The sequence below is a fragment of the Triturus cristatus genome, chromosome 3_1, assembly GCF_964204655.1.
Source record: "Triturus cristatus chromosome 3_1, aTriCri1.1, whole genome shotgun sequence".
Classification (NCBI taxonomy): Eukaryota; Metazoa; Chordata; class Amphibia; order Caudata; family Salamandridae; genus Triturus; species Triturus cristatus.
The window spans coordinates 242,113,038-242,123,629 of record NC_140583.1 but is presented as its reverse complement, the minus strand read 5'-3'; the positions used below and the strand labels follow the sequence as shown (position 1 = coordinate 242,123,629).

Below are 10,592 nucleotides of genomic sequence, written 5' to 3'. Positions count from 1 at the left end.
GCGTCCGCTCCGGACATCGCGACTTCTAGATACTTTAGCCGTTGATTGGTTGTAATGTGACCCGGAAGTACTAAATTACGGACAACATGACGTACATTTAAAGATGAGCAACGAACGACGGACATAAGGCTGAAGTAAGGAATATGTAAGTACGGGTAGGTGGTCACCATATTTCATACTGCCCCGTAGAGTGACATTCGCAAATATGGACGGACTTTTTCTACGCATATTCTTGCATGGCAGGCCCTTATTTACACGTTACAGACTATAGAGAAACAACACACAGCAGACACAGAGGCAGTTCCCTCGTAAAGCGCATACATTTCGTTTTACTCTCGTACAGAGAATCTAAATCTTACCTAAATTCTTAAACGCCGCCGCGGTCTTCTCGATCAGAAGTTGTCTAACTGCCGTTCTTCCGAAACCACATTTTCTCTCGATCATGTGTTCGGTTTCTCCCTTATCTGGGAAAACCTCGTCCTTCACCACAGACGTGGTCGAAGGCCCGTCGAAGAATACCTTACGCCAGTAAGATCAGGTGTGCTCCTTTTTGCATTTTTTTAACGGCTGTAAGTATTCAATGCAGCTATTGGAACTTTCTTAAGGCAAATTTAAAGAATGAGCAACTCTTGTATCCAAATTGAGTGAAATAATTTTAACTTCAATACACTAATGAAAATGTAAGTATCTACAGCTCTTACTGCCTACTGTTATAGGGCCCAAAGAAAAGGTAGTGAGTTCAATGAAAAAGTAAGTGATTGACCAGGTGGGATGTTTGCTGGAGTTGGCAGACAATTGGTGACTTGGAACTACGATTCTCCGTATCCGATCTCCGTTACCCAAATGTTCTGTGACTAACCTCTGTATTCTAAAGCTGGGCAGTGCAGCTGTGCTCAAATTAAACTTACCATTATAAGCACTGTCACCCCCAGTTGTGGGATAGTTAGAATTGGAACCAGTAGCATGGCGTTTAATCTAGCCTGCAAATTGTATGCTCTTGTGCAGTCACTTTATGAATATATGCCTCTGCTACCTTTTGGCTAGGTTGAGAGTATTTGGAATCAATGTAAACATTACCAGCAGGTGTGGTTAACAAACGGGCTGGATATTACCCGTGTGTGTGTGTGTGTGTGTGGGGGGGGGGGGGTTGTTTGATGATACAGTTCCCAGTCTCATGGCATATTCACCACCATGCAATTGGGGTAAAAGGTATAGTCTTTTCGGGGGTAAAAGAGTACCAGTGTGCTGTAGTTTTTCATCTACATTTTGAAGAAACTGGGGCATATGTACGAGCCCCTATCACCACCACAACGTTACTTGAACCGACGTGGTGACGATAGAAGCTGCGCCTTATATACCAGCCACCGTTAAACCACTTTGCGTGGCTTAATGCTGCCTTGTGCATAAGACCCCTTTCACGCTATGGTTAGAGTGAAAGGGGTGGGCAGTGGGTGTTGTAATGGGTGTTCCACCGCAACACTCATTCATTTTGACGCTGCCCCCTATGTACAAGGGTGGCGTACATGGGAGGCAGCGCCAAAATTAAGATCAGGTAAATCCTGGTCTTAAGTTGGTGAAACAAGGAGTAATGCATTATTTCTCCTCGTTTTTGCCTTTTCCATGTGTGCTACCTTGTGCAATACACATGGAAAAAGCAAAATACCAGGGTTTGTTCATGTACAGGAAGGTGTCCCTTCTTGTACATAAACCTTTATAAAAATGCCACTTTGTCAGTTTAATGTGTGCTGCATGAAGCAGCACACATGAACGTTACAGAATGACAATTTATGGATTGTTTATGTGCAGGAAGGGACACCTTTCTACACATAATCAATCCTCCCCTGCTCGCAGAGATAGTGCAAGGGTGCCTGCGTTGGTACTAAGTTGCTAAACTTTGTGCCATCACACGGGGAAATGCAAGGCTGCACCACATTCTTGTAAATATGCGTTTCAAAAGTGGCGAAGCGCCGTTAAGCCAAGTAGGCTGAAGCCGCGCTCCGCCACTTCCTTGTACATATCCCCCTGTTTGTTTAATCCTCTGCAAATCATACACTGGCCAATATTCTAACAATATGAGAGCTCTTAGAATAAAGTTTAATGGCAGAACTAAATCTCAAAAGCCATGTTTTTAGCACAAGCCCCCGGCATGGCCTTCATTCAAACGTTCTGGACGATTTATTGGTTGGTGTCCACATTCTTCAGGGTGACCATTGTATTGTGTAGGACCCCTGTTGTGCTTCAGCTCGCCCCCTCTCAGCCACCGTTTGGCACCTTTTTTACGGCTAATAAAGCTGAATGAATAAAAGTTGCTTGTCCTGTGAGAAGGTAAAAAGTGACAGTAAACCATACTGCGTCACATGCCACTGGGTGAGCAGCGGAACAGAACCCATAATTGCAGGTGAAACCTTTAAGGAGTGTTGAGCACCTTAAAATAAACCTCTATTCTCTAATATCTTCACAAATAGTAATTCTTTTGACATTGCACACACTGCTAATCTTTATTCTCTCAGCACCGATCAGTACTTCAGTAAATTCCACAAGATCCGACCAGATGGCACTGTCTACCCCTGATTTCAGTAACTCTGCTCTAACCCACAGACGTGCCAAGATGAATGCATGACTCTGCTCAGTAGTATGCCTCCTTGTTACCCCTCATCAGAATCCCTCTTCAAAATCAAGTGCTCATTGGATTTTGAAAAATATTTCAGTTCGCCTTGGCAATAACTTTCCTCTAGCACACCCTCCTTAAGATAATGGAGCACACATGTCAGTCAGCACCCAAAGCCATTTTTCTTCCTCTACAATTTCCCCCTTCACCCCAGAACCTAACCCATTCCCTAAATCTTCAAATGGGAAACAGACTTTACCACGACAGCCCAAACACGCGCTGCAATCACAGCTGAGCCGTTGTAATGAAATGTGTGGTAAAGATGCATTCATTGTAACAGCATGCCTTAGGGAAAACGGCGTTGGACTTTAAAGTCCTGTACTTTCCTCACTGTTTAGACTGGAGTTGGAATAGAACATTTTACTGCTGCAAGTCCAGCGCTTTCCCTAAGGCATGTCGTTGTAACGATGTGTGGTAAAGACTAATTCGTTGTAAAGACCGTGGAGTAATGGCATGCGTGGTAAAGGCATGCATTTTTCAGACATACAATCGCTTCAAATATATACTTTACTTCACACTAAAAACTCCTCACTGTTAAAGGGGTTCATTAAACGGGTGAGAGACTTGCAGTCAGTGTGTGCATTGGTCTTCTCTGAAATATATTCATCTGAGAAATGAAAAGCTTGAAGTTTTGTAACCAGTCTTGCAGTTCTGTGCTGCTAAGCTCCCCCCCCCCTCTCCAATGCAGGTAATACATTAACCAGAGGTTTATTGTTAGTTTGAAGACTAATTTTAGTTTCCCATATTTGTTCTATAATGTTATGTAGCTCACGGACAAGCAATAATTCCTTCTCAATCACAGAATAACATCTCTGCCCAAAGTTATGTAGGTTGCAAAACATTCATTACTTTCATGGCGTTGAGCTAAAACTCTAATTCCAGTGTTACAAGCATTCACAGTAACAATATATTCTTCGTCTACCACAAAGGACTTCAGGAAAAGGACATGAATGGTCTTATGCTTAAGAAGTTGAAATGCAACATCCTGCTATTGGCCCAAAGAACATTTTGTATTTTCCTTCAAATTCTCAAAGGTTCTAGCATAGCCATTCACAAATTTTAAGTAGAAATCTGTAATACCCATATAAAGGATACCAGTATTTTTCTGGAAGTTGGAATATGAGCTTTCAAGATGGTTTCAACCAGAATCTGCTCTGGTCTAATGCCTGGACTTCAGATTCAGTGATCTAAGTGCTTAACCTCTGAATCACAAAATACTGTAAAATATTGTAAATAATTGAATTATACCAATTTTAATCTGGTGTTTCTGGAAATCATTTTCCCCGGAGTGCAGGCTATCTTCCCCTTCCCATCTGTTTGTTGACTATCTTGCCTGAAGCCTCCCCGCCTGTGTTTTCTCAATGTTGAATAAAGGTATTCTATTAATTACCCCCTCACAATAAGCTCAGAATCTTCTCCATTGTGTCAGTAAGGGGGAGAGGATACATTTTGTCCACACCTCTCAGACAGCAATTGGCAATGTTGTACATGCTCTTGTCATCCCAATATTTTGTATAGTATTTCTGCTCCGTATAAATTCACGTTGATCTTGCTGCATAAGAATATTCAATGTTGTGTCCTTGTTTGTTAAATTTAGCTAAATATTTAAAAAACTGACTTTAGCATTTCATGATCTGTAAGATGATATCTCTGCAGGGTCCCTCACTGGTTTAGTGATCAATATCTGCAATATTTCCCTCATAAAGAGTAAACAAATCGCCAATCTTGCTTCTTCACTGCCTTCCATAAGCTTGTTTACCATGGTGCTGGCAATCGTTTGGACATATCTATAAGGGTACCGTCCCTACTTAGCATTTGTACCTATTTGCATTTCTATTACAACATTCATAATTTCCGCCCTAGCTTCTAATTTTTCTTTTGTTCTTCTGTCAGCGTTTGTATTGTTGCTTAGTTGATGTGTTAGACTTGGCCCTTATTGCGGGGTCATCCCTGAACTTTTTGCCTTCCTCCTAACCTTTTTTCTGACATGGTGTTGGTGGTTTTAGGACTCTGGGCACTTTAGCACTGCTGTCCAGTGTAAAGTGCATGTGCTCTCTGTGTTAAATATGGTAAAGATTGGTCTACACCTGTTTGGCAAATTTAATTTACCTGTCAGTCCCTTGTGGTATTTCATATATCCAGGGCTGGTAAATTAAATGCTACTGGTGGGCTTGCAGCGCTGATAGCGCCACCCACCAGAGTAGCCTTTCAAACCTATCTCAGGCCTCTGCTGTTGCAGGGCCTGTGCATGAGTGTTACTGCCACTGTGACGTGGCACCTAAAGTGTGTGCCATGTCTGTGACCCCCCTCTTTACTACATGTCAGTCACCCCTAAGGTAGGCCCTAGCTAGCCCTATGGGCAGGGTGTATTGTAGGTAAAAGATAGGACAGCAATTTGGTTTCTCACTACTGTGAGGCTGCCCTCCCATAGGAATGAATTGGGGGTTCCCTGTTAAGTGTTTCAGTGGTAATTCCTGATGTGAGAGAAGCAGCGTGGTCAAGTTTAGTATGGTTGGAATAGTAATAATAAATGCTACGCAATGGTGTGCGCAGACTTATTATCACTATTTTACAAAATGCCACTTTTAGAATTTGGCATTTGTTTGCTATGTGTCTGCCTGCCTGATGTGGATTGCATGTCTGGCTTTAGAGTGACAGGGGCTGGTGAGGAGTGTGTGGCTCCAGGGAGGGCAGGGTGAGTCGGCACTAGGCCGAATGGGACATCTGCATTTGGAGTAGTGGGTGGAGTAGTCCACTGACCCTGAATAGGTCTGTGCCTGCCTATGTGAATGCTGGCTCTGCCCCCCTGTGGTGCGCCTGATGACGAGCCCCCACCTAACAAAGGGGAAAAGGAGCCTTGTCAACAAAGTGCTCCACACTCCCCAGAACCAGTTGGGACTGGTTCCCCCCCCAAGCCCTGTGCCAGGGCAGACCAAGAAAATGTCAGTATAAATATTAGGGCTGTGACCCCATGAAAAGGTTGTGCTTTGTGGTTCCTTGTGCTGAGGGGACCTGCTGCTACTGGGCTCCAGGAGGAACCACCACAAGGGACTGCCTCCCTGCTGGAGGGCCCTGTGAGCTGGCCTGCCTGGGCCCAGTCATGTGCCCCTAGAACTTTGCTTGCTGGAGCTGGGGCTCTTAGCGCCTCGTAAGCGCTGAATTTATGCTCCTGGAAGAGTGCTGGAGCTTAGCAGCGCGGAGCTGTGACCTGTTTCGAGGGAATCCCGATGTGGGGATTCCCCCCCCCCCTCATTGCTGTCTTTTTGCGGAAGCCTACCCCGCATCTATGCTTATTTTATAGCGGGAGCCCACCCCGTGTTTGTGCTCCTTTAGCTGGAGCCCACCCCGCATTTATGCACATTTTATGGTGGGTGCCCACCCAGCACTTATGAGGAAGAGGAATCACCACCACGGCCAGACCCGAAACAGAGAGCCGCTGCAACGCGACCAGGAAGCCGGGCAAGCTGCCTGACTCTGGGCGGGGCCGACAAAAGGAGGCTGCTAATTGCAGCGGGGCTAGAGAGGAAGAGGCAGCGCGATGCACGCAGGGCTCCCGTTTTGGAGAGGAGAGCCCCGTGTGCAGCCTAGACCGTCCGGGGCCTGGTGGGCTCCGGCAGAGAGACTGAAGAAGTCAGCAGTGGTCCCGTGGCAGGAGGATCTCCAGAGGCACTTTGCTGGTGCCTTTACCCGGCTGCAGTGAGACCGCCGGAGTCCCCGAAGGAGTTCCGGTGAGTGGGGGCTGCGTCTGGAGGATTGTTGGTGCCCCATGAAGGCACCCGGAGGAGCCCAGTAAAGGGCTGTTCTTCCCAGCTGCGCCGCAGTTGTGGGCAGATGCACCGTTTGGGCCATTTGATATTTAGGAGTCCCGGAGAGGGGCTGCCCCAGAGTGCAGTGGTGCCTGGGCTAAGTTTGCACAGCTGACCTATCGGTTGGGGGCAGCAGAAACGGGGGCATTTCTTTTTGAAGTCAGTTGCTGCTGGGCGCTACGAGTGCCGATCGGGGGCATTTTCATTCTGGTGTTCATGATGGAGTGAGATACACACCTCTGCCTCAGTGCAGTGCGCACTTTGAGTTTGCTGCATTAGCAGCCAGAGGGCCAGTGGAAGGTCCTACAGCAGAGCCCTGATATTCTGGACAAAGGGGCATTGGGCCCCAGTGGAAGGCCAGTTGGCCTGGGGTCATGGTGGGAGCCACAGGGTTGGTAGGGCGCAAGAACCTAATGATATGCCTACAGATATTGCTATAAGATTTATGCGTAATGTTATGCCTAATTTGATGATTCTGAGTACAGTATTTCGCCAGTAGTTACTGGTGGTGTTTTACATCTACTACTTGTGCTTGCGATGGTTCTGACAGTGACCCAATTGGCCCTGTCAAGTGTATATAATCCCCTGTAAATATTACCTAGTGCCAGTTGGCACAGTGTACATTTTATGATTAGAATTCGTATGTGTTTTGGCTAATACAAAGGCTATTTTAATATAAGCTTGTGTGGAGTTACTTTTGTGGTGTGCCTAGTGTGTGTGCGTGTTGCGCAAACGCTTTACACATTGCCTCTGGGATAAGCCTGACTGCTCGTGCCAAGCTACCAAGGTGGTGAGCAGGGGTTATCTTCAGCGTGTAACTCCCTTGCCCTGACTAGTGTGGTGGTTTCTGCCTGGCTTAGGCGCATGCCCTAGCCAACCAGAAAGCCCATTTCTAACATGATGTAATCAATTATTCTCATTTATTCCATTTGTGTGGAATCAATCCATGACTTCCTAACTATTGCAAAACCACAAACTCAAATACAATGTCGCCTAGCAACACTGGTTTTGAATCTTAGCAGTATTAAAAAATAAATTTGGATGGAATCGCACCCACCATGTCAAAAGCATGTGTGGTGTGCCATGGCTATGTTTGTACTTGCATTGTCCATCCCATATTATACCACAGACCATTTTGTCCACTTTCTTTCCAGAATTGAGACCAGTGTCCTCTGACCACAAATAGTGTTCTTGCTTATAATTGAGAATGTAGCTCTGTAGCAGTGCTTCAATTTCTAGTATTTACAAAAGAAGGGTTTGCAAGGAGGATTTAATTAGGGATGAGGTCTGGTAACACTACCATACAAAACACTTTTCTACTTTTTGCCCTCTAATATTTGCCTCTTGTGCTAGTCAGCTGATTATTGGTATGGAATAGTTTGCACAAGGAGTTGATCTTTCTCATCGGAATAATTATTTGGAATCCATCAAATTTCTTTCACCTACACATATGAAAGCAGGCCTGAGACAGGAAGTACAGTATCTCTTGATCAAATGCTGTCCAGAGCTTTGTTCTAAGATACCCAAGTTTGTACAAACATTAAGGTATGTTATTTGGTTCTTGGTATAGCGCAATGACTCTTCTCCGAAGGGATATCTCAGCGATGTGACCGGCAGGTAGCGGAAGAGGAATCGATTAGAACAACAAGGGTTTGAGGTGTTTTATAGAGCAAGAGAAACTGGAGCATGCATGGATGAGCACATGGAGCCTGTCAAGTGTCAAGATAGGAGAATGTCAGTCTACCAAATGTTGACGTTAGAAAGTGCAGAGGACATGGAAGTAGATTTTTAGATCTTGGGCTCTCGTCAGGGTGGTATAGAGTGAGTCTGTCCTGTAGATCTTGTGGGACTAAGCCTGACAAAGATTAGTAGCTCAGGCAGAGCAATTTGAACAGTGTTTTCTTTCTAATGGGGAGCCAATAAAGGGCTCTGAGCGTTGGGGCTAAAATTGTCCGGGGAGTTTTGAACCTCCTGCATTTTGGAAAAAAGGGATTCACTCGATGTGAGGATTGAGGCAGTGACATAATCCAGGCGGCTAATGAATAATGCCTGGGTGAGTGTCTTCAGGAGCTGAAAGGAAGCTACAGAAAGATTCTACTAAGAAGGCGCAGTACGCTGAAGCAGGTGCCGCAGGTGGAGGTAATCTGGTTTCTCATACCTAGATTCCTGGCTGTTCTGCTGGGCAAAGGGGCACAGCCAAGCTCAGCTGGCTACCAGTCACCCATCCAGTAGAGCTGAGCTCTGCCAAACAGAAGGATCTATGTTATGTCCCCATTTAATTGGAAATAGTTGAGGGACATCCAGATGGCAATTTTCTTATACAGGCGACAAACCGTTGTTTGACGTTCTCCATAGCCTGCCCAAACGCGATGACCAGCGGGGTGTAGTCTGCGTAAGAAAGTATTTCTAACCCGCAGGACTTGACTAACTGGGTTTAGGGGGCTACATAAATGTTGAAAAGTGTGGGGCTCATGGAGGAGCCCAGAGGGACCCCCTCCTCCAAGGAAACGGTTTAGGAATGGCAATGCCACTGGAAACTGTTTGGACCCGATCTTTGAGGCAATCTTTGAATTTTTCGAGGGCACTGAATACCTTGTCTGGTAGAGACGCTGTGCCAAGCTGGAATGAGCGATTGTATCAGACGCTGCCGACATGTCAAGCAGGACCAGCATGGTGGGATTTCCGGTATCCAGGGATAACCTAATTGTATCTACTTCCGCTAGTAGGACTGTTTTGGTACTGTGGGAAGGTCTGAAGCATGAGTGAGAGGTGTCCAGTAAGGTATGGTTTTCCAAAAAGGAGAGCAGTTTGTTGATGTAGGACTCCAGAACTGTGCCCAACAGAGGTAGGAGAGAAATGGGTCGATGGTTATCTGGGTCCTGCATTACGTTTTTTCTGGATAAGTGTGACTTGTGCTGCTTTCCATAACCATGGAATGGTGGCTAGGGTCAGAGACTGATTACACATTGATGTGATAGCAGGCACAAGAAGAGAGGATAGGGTAGCAATAATCTCAGTGGCGGCTCCTCCGCTAAGGCGGGTTGCCTCACTGCAGTGAAAAAGGGAAAAATAAAATGAGAATAACATTATGATTTTATTTTTCGCTACAGTGGGGCTAGTTGTGGGCGGGGCTGGTGGCTCAAGGAGGAGGAGTGGTTTGGGCACACTTAAGTGCGCATGACTGCTTGGCTGGCAATTTTGTCCGACAATGTAGTCATGCACACTTTGCATATTCCCCACCAGCCTGTAATGGACAGCCTGGTAGGGAATATGCACAGGCTCACTGTCTCCATCTGAGCGCCGGTCTTAGGCGCTCAGACCAATCACAACGCTGCGTTGCAGTGTTGTGATTGGCTCAGGGGAGCATGTGTGCTGGGGTGCTTCCTGCAGCTTCTTCCAGGCTAGTCGGGAGGAGAGGCCGGCGGCTGAAAAATGTAAGTGCATTTTTATTTTATATTTTTCACTCGCACCCTCCATGAAATGAATGAAATTAATTTTATAATGCGCGCGCATACCCGTGAGTGTCGTACCCCTGTAAAAATGGCAAGAACAACTGAGCAAGTTGTCGTAAAGACGCAACCAGATTTTAGCAGCAGCTTATTCAACAACTTTGTTTAACAGCCAGGTTTTCAGCTGCTTCACCAATTTCCTGCACAAATAGAAAAAGGCCCCCCCCCCCTAGATCTAGGAATGATAACAAAGCATAAGGAGGTGGATCTAAGGATCCTGCTTGGCTTGTACCAGAAGAAACGATCCTGTAAGTACTTTGGGCCAGTCCGATGAAGGGCCTTGTGGACCATACTCATAGCCTTAAAACAATCCTTTTTCTCAAAACCTGCAATTTCGTTACTGCACATTTCTGGGCACCTAAATACAGAGCATTGCAGTAGTCCAGCTTGACGAACATAAGAGCTGTTATAACTGTTTTCTGGAGGTAAAGGGGAATAAAAGGAAAGCATTTTTTCGGAATTTTCAGCACAAAAAAGCCATAAAAGGTAAGAGTTGATTTGCTCTGAGAAAGAGAATTCCGTGTTGAAAATGACTCCCAGATTTCTAACTTTCTGGACTGGAGCTGGTAGTGTACCCAGGCTCGACGGCCACCATGAGTCATTCCAAAA

General features: G+C 45.7%; 1 protein-coding gene across 4 annotated transcripts in view; it reads left to right on the top strand.

The window, feature by feature from the left end:
* The first annotated feature begins 17 nt into the window (after positions 1 to 17).
* Positions 18 to 10,592, top strand: part of GTF2A2 (general transcription factor IIA subunit 2) — a 347,399-nt gene continuing 336,824 nt past the window's right edge. For 2 of the 4 annotated variants that reach the window (XM_085643768.1, XM_085643766.1), the window contains exon 1: positions 18 to 145. The gene's annotated coding sequence lies outside the window, so the exon portion shown is untranslated. Of the gene's footprint in view, positions 156 to 10,592 lie in introns of all 4 variants that reach the window. The other 2 variants (XM_085643769.1, XM_085643767.1) reach the window with 1 other exon arrangement.